Below are 15,879 nucleotides of genomic sequence, written 5' to 3'. Positions count from 1 at the left end.
TTTTGTCTGCCATGAAGCATGAAACTGCACAGATAGTATTCTAACAGCTAGTTGTATTTCAGCTTAATAAAAATAATATTGAGTACAGAGAACATATAGTAACTCTAATTTTGGATTTGATAAATTTGAAATATTCATTTTGTTGACAACAACACACATGATAATGAATGCCAAGTAGCAGAATTATTATTATTGTTATTATTATATTTTTGAAGATTGACAACAACTGAGGGGGCCTGGGGACTATTCTGTGCCCATTCAAACTAAATATGCTCCTGAAAACCAGATGCATTTAGTAGGGTCTCATTATTTACAAATCCCTAGTTTAATTCTGGAATCTGTAAATTTGTTAACAGATATATAAAATCACATGTACATTAACCAGGAAACCTTTGAAATACTTTGTGGCATATTTTGTATACATGTCATTAGGTGTATTGTGGTCATTCAGTGTTTTTAAACTAAGGAGAACCCATTACCATTCAAGAGGGAATGTTGTTAAGGTTCTGTTTCTCCCTCAACAAACTTTTGAAAAGAGAAAACGCTCGTTTGGAAACAGGATAGCAAGTGAGAGACCCATCTGACCCTTACAAGGGTTGAATAACAGATCGCGAGAGGGAAGTTATTCTCTTTTCATTAGAAAGAAAATTCCAACTATCAGTACCTTTGGCCCTACAAACATGAATGGAAGCATTTTTTAATCTCTGGTGTCAGTGGGGAACTAAGAATTTAAAGCATCAGGGGTTGTTAGGTATTTAGGTATTATGTTATGAAGTAGGCATACCATATCTGGGTCCAAAATTCTGGTTGACCATAAGATACCAGCGAGGAGATTGCTGGCCTCTAACAGTCCTCCAGATTTTTGCAGCCTAGATCAGGTAACACAAATGTTAAGGCCCCTTGAGAAGCATCTTTTGATTGAAAGGCAAGATACGGAAAGAGCTAGAGTAGTCACAGATAAAGTCAGACCTACTAAAAAATAGATTAGAAACCTACAGATTTCTTCTCTAAGCATGCTCAAGTAGGATCCGGTCATAAATACATAGCAGGTCTCTCTCACTGTGTGACCCCTGTCATTATCAAGCATCCTGCAACCCAATTCTTGCTTCTCTTCCCACTACAGCTTCCAGCCAACCTGCTGCTTCCTCCCTTTTTAATCATTAGATATCAGAATATTTGTCCAAGCTACAGTGGTGGAAGTAATTTATTCAACTTATTTCTAAACAACTGGAAAAGGGCTGTATGTTAGCATATGACCAGATATGTAACATTTTAATTTATATTTCCACCTAACCCATGCATTAAAAAGATGTCTGAAAAATATTGGTGCAATATTATCAATACATTGAATGAGAAAATAAATTCCAACATTATGTTGGAACAATCTTGATAACAGGTTATATCACCTGAATCTTGATCCCAGTATGTTTATTCCAAAGCAAACCTGCTGAATTAGCACTGCAGCTTTAAATTCAAAAGAGCATTTCCACCCATCCTTATTTTATTCAGTTTTTTAAAACTTCAAACTTGAGAGTGTGAGAGAGAATTGGGGATGAAAGACTGGCAAAAATGAATGCATCATATTACAAATTAATAAAGGCATAAATAAATGCATATCTTGGTTTAGAAGAACATTCTCCCTAGGCATTCTTATAAATTATACAAGAATTATGAACTTGATTCTTACGTTCTGTGTAAAAAACTTCTTTTTGCATAAACTTGCCTAGCAATTAAAATTTCTTAAAACGCTGCTACAGATCGCAAGAAATGACAATCTCAGTTGTGGCCTCTGGTTTCACAAACTCTTTCCCACAGAGAGAAGTCTCCACAGTTTGATTTCTAAAAAGCTAAAACTACGCTGCGTTTGCCCATCATTTTATTGTCTACTGTCCAACCTTGTTTCCAATATTTCAATAATTTTTCTTCATGTATCGTAGCAAAAAAAATCTCATCAAAGAAGCCAATTTGTTATTATTATTTGCTTTACTTAATGTAGCCCTAATACTCATACGGATCATGAATGAATGTGGCAATTTGAATAATTCTCATTTGCATAGCAAATGCCACTTCAAAAATATTCCGAAAAATCCCCACTTTTTGCTACACGGCACCTTTGTCCTTTTCAGCATAAACTGTATTCATCCAGGATTTTCCATGTTTGCTTAAATATTGCACCATCCACAAGTCTAAAACGTGACTAACCCGCTATTCTTTTTATAGCATTTTATTCATTTTTATGGCTCAGGTAAAGAATTAACTGGGGCAAGCGACTGTTGGAGGTAGGCATTTGTATTTCTAAAAAAATATAAAATTTCACTACAATAAGAGCCAAAACCTCATAGCCTCCAAACATAAAACTACACATAACACCAGGCGGACTGTAGAATTATTTATACCTCTGTTTTATAATATAATCTATTGGGCTGTCATAACCGATGAAGGCACCGGTTAGGCTTTTCATCTTGAGAGGCCATCTATTATCCTAATAGCGAAATCTAGCTATCATAATTCATCCTACTTCTATTTTTTTTCCCCAGGCTTTTTTTGTAGTCATATTTTAATCCTATTCTTATATATTTAATTCATATAACAGTTTAGATTAGAACGACCGCTGGGCTTATATGGGGCCTTTGTTTTACATTTTATTGGGTTTCATTAGTTATCTTTTAACGTGAATTCTATTATTACTTTTTTGGTGTATTTGTTATCAACCATACAAAGAGCACAGGTTACTGGGCAGTTTAATTAATATATATATATATATATATATATATATATATATATATATATATATAATGTTCTATAATATATAAAATTATATATGTATTTTATAATTATATTATTTATCCTATATAAACATTAGATTATACTGGTATGTATATGTTATATATTATGCATTATATATAGATATAGATATAGATATAGATATAGATATAATTATATGCATTTTATATATTATTGTATTTTATATATTATGTATATGTTATATGTATTTTATCTATTATTATATATATAGTAATTTATATACTATTAGATATTATATGTATTTTGTATATTATTTATTTTTATATATTAGATATATGTATACCTGCAAAGCCCCTCTGCCCTCCTAACCCCCGCCCCCACCCAGGAAGCCCCTCCCCTCAGCAACCGCCCTCCCGCTTTCCCGCCTTCTCCCGCCCCTCTCATCTCCTCCCCTTCCCCGTACTATTACTACAAAGTCCCCTCAGCCGGCCGCCTCGATTGGCTGGCTCGCGAGCGCGCGTCACGTCACGCGGAGGCGCCGCTCTCGCGCCGGCCGAGCGGCTCGCGCGCACGCTCTCTTCCTCCCGCCCCCGCCCCCGCCCCCCCAGCGCCGGCTCCAGGCCCTGCCCCTCCTCAGCCGGGTTGGTTTCCAAGGCGACCGGAGGAGGAAGAGGAAGACACGAGGCGGGACCGCGAGGCCCATGACGGGAAGGGGAGGCGGAGGGAGGGAGAGGGGAAGGCCCGGCGCCCGCGCGGGCCCGCCCCCGACCGGGCGCGCGCGCGGGCCCGCCGCCCGCCCGCGGACGAAGCTCAGCCGGCGCGCGAGGGGCGCGCGCGTGCCTGCGTGCGCGCCTCCCTGCCGCCTGCCCGCCCGCTCGCCTCTTGCAGCAGAGCGGAGCGGCGGAGCCCGGCGCGGAGGATCCTCGGTTGCAGCAGCAGCAGCAGCAGCAGGTACCGCTCCACCGGCCTCCTCCTCCGCGGGCCGGGTGGGGAGCGGGGCCCCGGCGCTGCGTGCGCCCCCCTCGGCCCTCCCGCCCTGCCCCTTCTCCCCCAGCCCGGCCTCCGCAAAGGGGCACGTGCTCACCTGCTGCAATGGGAGGCGCCGGGGTCCCCGGTCCCCACGGCACGGCACGGGGAGCCCTGCAGGGAAAGGAGGGGGGACGAGGCGGGGGAGCGGAGCGGAGCGGAGCGTCTCCCGGGCCGCCGCGCAGCGCCGCTGCCCCGTCCCCTCCCCGCTGCCCCTGCTGCGCACGGGCGGGCGCGGGCCGGGGTCCCTCCCGCCTCAGGGCCGGGCCGGGGGCTCGGCATCCCCCGCGCGGGGGGGCTCAGGAAGGGGAGCCGGGACATCCTCGGGTGCGGAGCGGGGCATCCCTTCGTAAAAAGCTGACTAAGAGCAGCGCCCCTTCCACGCCTGGAGGAAGAGGAAGGAGCGGCTCTCCCTGGAAAAGTCGCGGGCTCCCGGCTTTTCCTCCCGGAGGCTTTTCTCTGGAAGATCTGGGCGGGGGGGGGGTCCTCCTGTCTCCTCAGCCCCGCTTCCCTGGGCAGGTGCCTCGGTAAACCTCCCGTTCTCCCGCCAAGCTCGTGCCAGAGGCTGCAGAGGTGAGGATGAGGGCAGCGGACCTCTTAATTTGCACGAAAGAAAGCCGAAAGCCGCAGATTCCTGTGAGAGAGAGCAGGCTATGGTATTCCTTTGCTCTGACCCTGACTCTTAACGCCAAGATGCCCAGAAACGTGCTTTGTGCAAGAGAAAAAGAGGTGGTTCCCCAAGAGGGACGGGCTGTCCTCAGTTTGTTTTCCTTGCCAGGTAATTTTGGTTTATAGACCGCGCATCCCAAAGAGAAGAGGAGGTGCCATTGACCGGAACGATGGGTAGGAACTCCCCTCTGCATGTTGAGATTTTATCATCTTCTCTTTGCATTCCTTACGCTCTGAATTAGAAATTGAGATGTGTTGCCTGTCAAATTATTGGTTAGGTGGTAAAGCAGTAGTTTGTAAGACATGGGGCTCATATTGGGGTCTGTCTGTTGAGAGCTTAATGTATCTGTGTTAATCTTTTTTCTAAAAAGATGTATGGAAAAGATTCATCCTCTGATATATATATATATATATTTTAATTGTAGTTTTTCATGTCAAAGCTTGGCTGAGTTTTGGGAAGGGCGAGAGTGAGACCTTTTCTAATTAAGGAAGATACTTGGTACTTATTAAAGAAGTGATGTTTGGACATTTGCCAAGACATTGTAAATTGTTAAGAGCCTAGTCATATCCATCCATTATTGCAGGTAAGGAGAAGGCAAAAGATAAAACAGCAGTATTCTGTGAGAAAGGAGGATAGAGATTGTTCAGAAGGATTTCTTGTTGGATTGTAACTGCAAATGATAAACTTCTGATTTCCCAAACTTGTCAGGGTCCAAGAAATCAACAAAAGAGTTTTTGGGGTTATTTCATGATGGATCAGCTGGTATTCTTTAAAGAGTGCATAATTTGCAGTTATTGTGCCACAGATAGCTGTGAAATCAATGTAAGTGCTATTCACCTGTTGCACATAGGTGTTAGTTGCAGATCCTCATCTTTCATTTTTGTTTTGTGTGTTTGATAGCATTCAAGTTATGTTTATTTTATGTAGTAAATATTTAAAAAGGATTTTTTGTCAACTGTATTTGGTCTATCTTAGTAAGGATAGAATCATTTATAAGTAACAATAGTTCAATTGCGTGTTCTTCCTGGGTTATATAGTACAACTAGACAACCTGTGACCTGCTGAGTCATCATTTCAGAGGTATTTCCTTACCAGATTCCTCAATGCCTTCAACAATGGCAGAGCTTCTAATGTGCTGCCTTCACTGGAAAAGTTTTTAAAAATGGAAGATCTGCCTTGAAAATAGCCCATGTCATTCATATTGAACTGTATAGCACAGTCAAGCATCAGAGGTTGACCACAGGAAATGTTTTATGACATTTTGTATTATGTCATAAAATGTTTTATAAAATTTGCCAAATTTCAATTCCATGGGAGTCATGGGTCCTGGATTTTGGACACATTCTGTAAGTTAGCCCATTTGAGGTACCTTGGTTCAAAAATTGTTGGTCTATGATGCACCATTTTGCCCAGTTAAAGGTTACAAACAGACATGAGAGTTTTAGTAGTATATAGATAGATGCGTCTTTCAAAACAATAAAAATTGATTAAGGATGAAGCTGAAAATCCCCCAGAAGAAATTACTTCACAATAACTATGCTTATATGAGTAGCAAGTATCTACTGAATTTGCTCCTATCTGTTTTTAATAAATCATTGGCCATTCTTTAATAAAACTCTTCAAATCTTTTAAAAGTGAGTGTGGGAAGAGAGTTCTATGCTAATACAGATGAAATTAGTATGTAATCCATATAATATTGTACTGAATTGCAGAATTTGAAAAAAAAATACTGAGTACATCCAACTGCATTGAGAATTGGTGTAATCAAGCATTCCTAATATATGACCCACTATTACTTTATTGATACACAGAAGAACAATTCAAGGGTGCATCTCTTGCATCTAGAAGGTTCCACTTCAATCCTTAGCACCAAAAGGAAAAAGGATTCGTTTGGATATTTAGGAAAAATCTCTGCCCAGGAGTCTGAAGAGTCAGTCAGACAGAGAGCATTGGCCTATAGCAATGTTTCTCAACCTCAGCAACTTTAAGAGGTGTGGACTTCAACTCCCAGGATTCTCCAGCCAGCATGTCCACACCTCTTAAAGTTACTGGAGTTGAGAAACATGGGGTTATAGGGATCTGCAGAATGCACTGATTTGGGAATATTCTGCTTTCCCTGCACGCCATACCAGATCTTCACTGTACCACCCCCAGAATGACCTGGTCTAGGAAAAGGGTTGGCGTTGCTTGGAGGGAAAAGGAAACACGCATAACATTTCCACACAAAGTGGGCAGAGCTATAAGTGCAGTCACCCCCTAACTTTCAAGACTTCTACTTTGCCTGTGGTGATGGTGAATAAATAAATAATAAAAGCAGTATAAAAAGAGTTTGAGACAAGTTCATTAAGTGATAGTATAACACTTAGTTCTATGGATGATGTTTTGGAACATACGTATTCTTGTTAATAGTGCAGGGCTAACATAGCTGTGTGAATGTGAAGATTTTTTTGTTTAATGCATTAGCAGAAGTGCCAACTGAATTCTATTTCCAGAAAATATTTTTGTGGCTGAGTAAAAAAAAACAAAAAACACTTCAGTTTCTCCCTCTCTTTTTCATTCTCCTTCCTTTCTCTTAAAATCCATGGAAGAAAAATGCTTTTCACTTGTATCCACGAATATCAGTTGCTACTGACAACTAAAGAATAAACTCTGCCAACTACTAGTGAAATTTATTATATCCTCTGTCCCCATTGCACATGGGACAGTTTGTATAGATCTCTCCACTCTGTTTTATAAACCATCTTTTTTGGTTTAGTGTGATTTGTAAATGAATCCAGTTGTGGCTGGTTCAGAAAACCATGGTAAATTGATCCAGGGTATGAACCCAACCAGAGTTGCAGCTTGAAAGGAAAGATTAGCAGCATATACCCTGCCTTTCTTGTTTTGTAAATCATAGACGCTTAGCATAAGATACCAAAGGAACATACTTGCTTTATGGAACAGAAAATGAGAAATTAATAGTGGCTAGAAACACTTAATTGGCTGCTGAGCTCACTTCAAGTATAAGTGGCAGTGTTTTTCCTGGGACTAGTTTCTGCTCTAGCTAGTGGAGGTATAGGAATGTTGTGTTAGGTTGAAGAGGCAATTCATTTTTTAATGTTTAGTTTAATTAGAATATGGGGCATCTACATACTGTTGTCTACTGAAAAAAAAAATCTTCTCAACCTGAGAATCTGCCCTGGTTTTCATCCTGAGCTGGTGTTACACTGCTGTGATCAGATTAAACTCTAATCTTCTCAGAGTGGGCTCTGTCTGTCTCTCTGTGTTTCTCCTTTTTTATTCTATGTTGCTATATGTAAATATATAAAACCTATCTTCTAAAGGTTAGAGTCTTGCTTGTAAAAAAAATATTTTAGATAACTCAGGCTACGTTAATTTTAATATCATCCTAAGTATCCCAGAAAGATTGACATTTCCACTTGAACCTTGAGATACTTCTCTGAACATGGCTTATATTACTGGTCATGTATAGCAAAGGACCATTTTTAAATGCCATCACCAAATTTGTAGTCACCGTTCTTGTACTAAGCGAAGAGGCAACTTTAAACAGTTAAATATCAGGGCTTTCCTTGACTCTGAGCACAGATGCTTTGAGACTCAGTGCATTATTATGGTGTAGGTAAGCAACAGCATTATATAAATGAAAAAAAATATATTGGTACTTAAGATCAGCCAGAGAATCCTAGGCCTATATTCAGACCAAGCTGTTATCACTTGCTTTTTAACAATGAAAGATGCTTGGAAAATTCAAGGATGTTAATTTTAAGCAAAGGGTAGTCATAACTTCAGTTTGTAAGTTTGGTAAATTAGTTAAATATGTGATGCATGAAGAAATCCCTACATTTGTCCAGAACAGACTGCAAATCAATATTAGCTGAAAAAGAAAAGAAAAAAAATGTTTTGTTTTCAGTGGATAGGAATTCAACAAGCTTTTGGGATGGTGACCTTATCATAGGTGACATCTTCTCTCTCTTAAATCCCTTCAAGCAACATAAAGTATCGAAAATCAACAGCTGGATAGGCGATTGTGTTTCCTCACATCACATTGGATGCAGTGGCAACATGTCATAATATACGGATGCAGTGGCAACATGTTATTTAAGAAGTATTACACAGGAAGATCTGGGGAAGGGGATCAGCATCTACTGATCATCTGCTCTCTCTTGGGGTGACTGCAAGGTGATTAAAAAAAAAAAGGAAGATGGTGGCCATGATCACACAATTAGAGCCCCACCCTTTCTTTACATGTATTACATGTGCAATGCATGTAAAAAAAGGATGAAGTTTTGATCGTGCAGTCAAGACCACCATCTTGATTTTTATGACCTCATGAATGCCCCTGCCCCACCCGCCCCAGGAACGCCTCCAGATCATTTGATGGGTTTCAGAGTGATTCCTCCATTTGCAGAAGTCCTGCATTGCCAGAAGTATTAAAGAAAGGGTAATAACAAAGCACCCCCCACCCCTGAGAGTTTGTTTACTTTTTTTTCTGAGAAAATAGCTGCAAATAACATAATCGTAGTTCAGGCTACAAAATTGGAAGGGCTTTCTTCCTTTAGTCCTAGAAGTTCTAGAATTATCATCTTTGGGGCCAAATGGGAATAATCTATAAGTTTTCATTTAAGATATTTTCCAGAAGTTTTTAATTGCCAGGTTTTTATTCAACATAAAGCTGCATAAGCAACTTGAATGTAAGCCTTATATTACCTCCCTCCTTTGCTGGGCATGTGCTAAAGTAATCAGCAGTGGTATATTAAAATATTCCTTTCATATTTTCTATATCTTTGAAAAGAATAACAACTCTGTCTTTGGTGTGCATATGTGTATGTGTTTATTGATTCTTTTTATGCGTTGAAAAACTATTTTGGCCAGTTTCATTGCCATTCATTACACATTACCCAAATAACTAATGAGTCAATTAACTCCAGTTAGGCTTTGCTAATTGGGGCATGATCAAGTTTTCACAGCTTAAGTTGTGAAAACTTCATCATGCCCCAATTAGCAATGCCTATTCCATGTGCCCAAGCTATGCTGGAAATCAATAGCTTAATTTCAAGCATTAAGTTTTGCTTGCAGAAATAGAAAAGCAAAACTGGGTGGTGCACCAGTTGCGTCCATTCCTGGATGGGGAGGCTCTGCTCACAGTCACCCATACCCTCGTGACCTCTCACTTGGACTACTGCAATGCGCTCTACATGGGGCTGCCCTTGAAGAGCATTTGGAAGCTTCAACTGGTTCAGAATGCAGCTGCGTAGGTAGTAAATGGTGTCAGATATGCGACACATATAACACCACTACTGCATGAGCTGCATTGGTTGCCAGTGTGCTTCTGGGTGCAAGTCAAGGTGCTGGTTGTCACCTTTAAAGCCCTGCATGACTTGGAACCGGATTACTTGAGGGACCATCTTTTCCCAATAATTTCTACCCGTCCAATCCAATCCAGCAGGTTGGGCATGCTGCGGGTCCCGTCAGCCAAGGAATGTCGGCTGGCAAGGACCACAAGACGTGCCTTCTGTGCTGTAGCCCTTGCTCTTTGGAACATCCTCCCTCCAGAAATTAGGATGGCTCCAACCCTGTTAGCCTTTCGTAAGGCCATGAAGACCTGGCTATGTGCTCGGGCCTGGGGCCCCGAAGGTGTTAAGGGCCCTGTCTCTTGGCTATAGTGATAATTATCACAATAATTTTCTCAGCTGCTGTATATGTCTATTTTTTGTATTGTTTTTCATTGCTTTTATTTTAGAATTGTTCACTGCCCAGAGTCACTTGGTTGAGATGGGTGGCTATAGAAATAAAATAAATAAATAAATGCGCTTCCCAAATGTCATTTATACCAGCCTTACCAAGGAAAGTGATTTGCAATCTGAGCTGTTTATCGAAAGAAAAATTAAGGCGGCCAAATGTACCAAGAAAAATGAGATTTCAGATGATTTGTGGAGTCCCAGTATTTGCAGCAGCAGACCCACAGAAAACAAAAGGAACAGGTTAAGGACAGAATCTCAAAACGAGCCCCTGCATTTAATTATTGTCCATGAATATGTTCCCTTTTAAAGTTGCGCAAGCATTTGGCATTCCTACATTAAAGGGTAGCAAATTCCACAATTGAACTATGCGGTATTGATATTGTGGTTGATGTAATCCTGATATTTAGATATCATTTTTGTGTACTTAGTACATTTTATTTCTCTCTCTCTACATTTATGCCTTCAGTTTACTTTGCCTTTCATTTGAACTTTATTCTTTGAGATCTGCTTCACAGGCACTTCTCCAGGTTCCTTCAGCTGCATGATGCTTGAAAAAAGGCGTTTTCAGTGGAGGGTTCCCTTAAACTGCATGCTTTTCCATATAGAATTGCGATGAGTCTTCCCTATTTTTATTGGGTGATCTTTTTAAGGGCTATTTTCCCTGTCAACAGTGATTTCATTAGTACTTGATTTTTTAAATGGATATTTCTGACTTTGTTTATTTGCTATACATTATTTTAAAGTTTGTATTGTAATTTCATCTTACTAAAGGCTCTTTTGGAAACCTTGTAGTAAGAAAGTCACGTAACAATATAAATAGATATAGCCTAGAATGTATGATGATACATGAAGCTGCACATGAGAATCTTTTTGTAAGTTTCAAGGAAGCCAAGAGGGAGATTGTTGTTCTCATTCTGACTGGAGACCTGTGATATGTGTATGTGTGTGCGTGTGTCTCTGTGAAAAAGAAGATGCTGGTAGGCCATTTGATACTTTCTCCTTTTTAGCTGACATTCTGAAATCCAAATGTCTCTATTTTATCTCAAATGTTCTTTTAATTGAATATCAACAGTGTTGGAGGAGACCTGCAGGGTTCTATTTCATCACTGGTATACTGTCTAACAAAGGCAAACCTTGCGTTTCGGGATTCACGTTAACCTGAAGTCAGAGCAGAGTTGTATTTCTTTTTTTGTGTAGTAGGGCACTGAGACCTTCCAAAGCACAAGGCAAGGGAAGGGTTCCCACATTTTGATTAATCATTCAGTCTAGCCTGGCAAGTGCCATACCATATGTGACACCAGGAGAAGCAACTGTAGCTGTTTGCAAATCCCCAGCCTTAAACACCAAGAATATTTGTCATTAAGGTTTAAACTACAGAATGAGTTGTGTTGGAGAGAAGATGGTTAGGTGTCACGTTAATAGGATGGCCATACTCTGTTATGGAATTGATTTCTAAGAGACACATTTGAGCTATAAATTCATACAAATTAAACACATCCTTTCTGGAAGGGTGCCCATAGTGTTAATGACAAATGATGGAAACTAGATACTTCTCCCTGCCAGCCTATTTCCTTTTCAGCAGGGTGGCTTTTTATGCAAACTTTTTGCTTCCTATGATTTGGTTTGACTTCCTTGGTGTGATTGTTTTGGGAAGGAAGAAAGGAGTACTGTAATACTGAAGCTTAGTTATAACCCAAAAATCAGGCCAAGTTAATAATGGAATCTTTTTTTTTCTTTCAGGACCTTGGCCTACTGACTTCTCCTTATGGCATTTCTTCCCACCCAGGTGATCCTCAGTACTTCTTAGGCTCTCTGAATTAAATCTTTGAAGAGACAGTCTAACCTTATCCTGGAACAATTTATTTCAGAAATTACCTACATGAGCATTCTACAATCTGGGGCCCTCTAAATAGGTCAGACTACTGCTGGTTGCGGTAATGAAAGGTTACACTGGCCAGGTGTGGGGTGGGAGAGTACCATATAGGTAAGGCTGATTTCCATGTTCAAGAAAAGTACATGGAACAAACCTTCTCTGAATATAAAATGTTAGAATGTTGTCTTTCTCATAATAATGGTGTGGCCCCCATCGGCCTCTTGGATTTTTTAGCTTTTTTATTTTTTAATGCTTGGTTTTTATAACTTTTAATTGTATTCATGTTTTTAGTGTGTTGTAAGCCGCCCAGAGTCCCCCATTGTGGGGAGATGGGCGGGGACAAGTTAAATAAAATAAATAAATAAAATAAATATGTTTAAGTGAGAAGATATAGGCTAGGCTGCCTGTATCATATGCAACTTCTACTAACAGTAAGGATAGTATCGGCCAGTTTGGACACAAAAGCTATGGATTTATTCCTTGAAAACAGTGTATGAAGCAGTGTATCAATATGATGGAAATGGATAATTTGCAAGGATAGTATGATACAGAGAGATGTAGTGAACGGTGTCAGTGTTAACTAGTTTTAGCTGTGTTTTTAAAATTTTTCTTATTTCATGCCTTTAATTTGTTTGGCATACTATTTGTTACTTTTTTTCCTGCAGTCTGTATAATGTTACATCAGAAGTGAATAGGATGTATATATGTAGAATGTTGGTTGGGATTGTATTAATTCAGTGCGCATGTTAAGGAAGCTGTATTTGATGGCTCCTGCATGATAAAATCTCCTTTGAAAATGAAAGCTACCACATGAACTCAAGTCAGAAGAGAACCCTTTCTTAAAAAAGGTGGCCCGTACTAGGAATTAATCATATCAAAATAATTGTTTTAATGGCTGTTGTGTGTATGTGTGTGTGTGTGGTATTGGTGGGGGAATTTGGCACAGGAAAGGAACAAGGCTATATCAAGTATATACAGTATATACATATAAACCTTAAATTCATCTCTCCAGAAGCAGATTTTTAAGCAAAAATCAAAAAGATGAATGAGATAAGGTTTCCAGGTCAATTTTGGCCCAAACCATATATTTTCCATAGCCAGAGAATGTTTCATTATGGGGAAGCAGTTAAAATTTATACCATAATTTCTATGAATGTTTTACAAAACATGTATGATATTTTCTATCCTAATAGTATTTTCTGTTCTGCTTTTAGGTATAAGCCAAACATTGTATAATACTGGAAAGGTACTCACCTAGTAAATTAAGAGCAGCGCGGTACTTTACCAAGGCAAAATGGACATCAAAAATATTCTACTGTAGTTCAGTAGGTGGTAGAGGTATCCTATGACTAATGGAAACTTTCTGCAGCATTAGATGAGACGCCTGAAGCCAAGGGTGTCACAATGGTGGAAAGGTATGGAAATTAATGTGCTTTAATGGGATTGAATTTACTGGGGCCAAAAAATATTAGGTTTTGTTTCTGTTGAACATTCTACGTGGTGATACTGTATTTTCCAAATATCAGAGCATGGACTCATGGAACAAGTCTTAATTTCTCATGTTTAACAGTCATTTAACCATTTGTTTGATACCTTGAAAGCTCTTAAGATTGCAGGTGCCTCCAAGAACTAAAATCCCATCTTATAATGTTCTTTTCTTTTAGCCACTCTAAAGAAAATTCTGTATTTATTCAGTTTTATTTAAGGAGTGCATATAACACATTTTATCATTTATCCCAGGGTGATTTACAAAAGAAGAGAGAGAATGGGAGACCCTATGCTTTGTATGCAGTCTATCCCAAACACGATCTCTGGCAACTCCAGAAGCAGCTAGTGGGAGAGACTTCTGCTAGAAAGCTCTTTCTCTTCTGTATTGGTGAGGTAGACAAATAGTCTGTCCTGGTGTAAGGCAGTTTCTAATACCCTCCAAAATTTCTTTTACCTTGCTAAACTGCGAGTCAGAAGTAGCAAAGCAGTAAGAGTTGCTGGTCCCATTATGCTTTTTATCCAGCATGCTTCAGTAGAGTAAGTGGTGACTTTTTTTTTTTTTTTTTTTTTTTTTTGCAAAGTTTAACTATGGCCCGGTTCACCTATCATGTTAAGGTTCACCCATCTTGGTTTGGTTTGCTTAATTGTGATAAACTAAAATTGAATTGAAATTTGGACAGCTTACCAAGCCATAAAGCCTGGTTCACCAAACACCATGTCTGAACACAAACCCTGCGGAAGCAGTTTAACTACATCAATTTCATACCTTATAGCAGGGTTCCTCAACCTTGGCGACTTGAAAATGTGTGGACTTCAACTCCCAGAATTCCCCAGCCAGAAGGAACCCTGCCTTATAGCATATAGGCTCTTAGACCTGCACTGCAGGTCAACTGCATCTTTTCTGTGACACGTGAGGTGTCTGAAAATGTAGTTTATATATTTCCCAGAGATGATTGCAGCCCCAGATAGCATGCTTGTCATATTGCTTTCCCTGCCCCCAGAAATGTAATGCCTTTTGAATCACCTCTGGCAGAAATGCAGGACCCATCCTTACATTAATGTTTCAAATATCCCTGAGCTACACAGTCACATTAGCCAGAAATCCTTTTGAGTTGGATGCTTTATCTACAGATTATACAAGCAAAGTAAAGAATTAAAATGGTCTTATAGTCTCCTTTTTATTTTCAGTGCAACAACTTGATATTTCTACAATTGGTTAAGAATATTGATGATCTTTGTTATCTCCTCTTTATTATTAATGATACCCTACTTGAAGTGTTAGCCAGAAAGAGACCTTATACATTTAACTAATTTAAACATATAATGAAATTGATTATTTATTAGATTTCTTTCTGCTTTAGCAGGATGCTCAAATTTGCACATAATGTATAAAAAATAATACAGAAAAGTACATTAACTTGAGTGAGTAATATAACCTGGAACTAAAGAAAAGTAATTAGAAGGCTAAACACCTCAAATCAAAGAAAAGCTAAATGATTGTAAAAAGAAAAACTCAGTAAGAAAGGGGCAAAGAATTCCTGTTGAAACAGCCAACTTTTACAGAGTGTAAGCTCCTCCATTGCTGTTCAGTTGGCAGTTGAAGATATACAGACACACAACAGGTGAACACAAAGAACAAGGAGGAGAAGGAAGCTGTGCTCCTCCAGATGTTGACGGTCTGCAACTTCTAGCAGCCTAAGAAACATGCATAGTGGCAAAGAATTTTGGTAATTATAGCTCAGTGACATCTTGGAGAGTCAAAGTTTCCCCAGTAAGTTTGCAAATCCTCTTCAGTGGCTCTCCCGCTTAAACCGCATTACAACACTGTTTAACAAATAAAACAACATTCCTGGAGCCCTTGCAAATCATAGATTTCCAGCCAAGATCAGAGGAATACAAATTAGATTTTTTTGTTTGTTTGTCTTGTAATTGTTCTATTTGTTGCTTGTGTCGTGTCAGAGGTGATAGAGGACCCTTTGAATGAGATGACATTTTGTCTAAGAAAGTTTCTCCTAAGTTTTTTGTGCCCTCCGTAAAATATGGCTAGGCTCTTTTAACCGAATCAGTTTGTTGCTATGCTGATTAAATTAAAATACAAGCTTTTAGAAGCACCACAAACAACTTCAAAATATTATTTCAGGGATGCGAATGAACATCTAAGCATAAAAGATCTGCTGTCTGCTCCTAACTTACCGAGAACTTTGCTTAGCAACAGAAAACTGTATCATCCACATTCTTCTTGCATTCTGTTACTAGCAGGGTACAGAGGTGTATTTTGAAATCCCTCTTATGAACTGGCAAGCACATCCGGACTATTGTAATGTTCCAAAGTTCTT

The 15,879-nt window shown here is 39.6% G+C and overlaps 2 protein-coding genes across 11 annotated transcripts in view; one reads left to right on the top strand and one right to left on the bottom strand.

Moving 5' to 3' along the window:
• Positions 1-15,879, bottom strand: part of NRG4 (neuregulin 4) — a 41,685-nt gene that overhangs the window by 25,313 nt on the left and 493 nt on the right. Inside the window, exon 1 of one of the 5 annotated variants that reach the window (XM_088148401.1) lies at positions 3,830-3,961. The exons of the other annotated variants lie outside the window; for them this stretch is intronic. The gene's annotated coding sequence lies outside the window, so the exon portion shown is untranslated. Of the gene's footprint in view, positions 1-3,829; positions 3,962-15,879 lie in introns of those variants that run through there. 5 annotated transcript variants of the gene reach the window in all.
• The window catches only part of TMEM266 (transmembrane protein 266), a 46,172-nt gene continuing 33,782 nt past the window's right edge, over positions 3,490-15,879 (top strand). The window contains exons 1-4 of one of the 6 annotated variants that reach the window (XM_088148392.1): positions 3,490-3,696; positions 8,429-8,620; positions 11,923-11,968; positions 13,270-13,470. The gene's annotated coding sequence lies outside the window, so the exon portion shown is untranslated. Of the gene's footprint in view, positions 3,697-8,428; positions 8,621-11,922; positions 11,969-13,269; positions 13,471-13,498; positions 13,932-15,879 lie in introns of those variants that run through there. The other 5 variants (XM_088148390.1, XM_088148393.1, XM_088148391.1 and 2 more) reach the window with 5 other exon arrangements.

This window comes from Python bivittatus, unplaced genomic scaffold, assembly GCF_059951505.1.
Source record: "Python bivittatus isolate LINGU-HERP-01145 unplaced genomic scaffold, Pbiv_v1 ctg000530_np1212, whole genome shotgun sequence".
NCBI classification, from domain to species: Eukaryota; Metazoa; Chordata; class Lepidosauria; order Squamata; family Pythonidae; genus Python; species Python bivittatus.
This window is presented reverse-complemented; position numbering and strand designations above follow the sequence as displayed.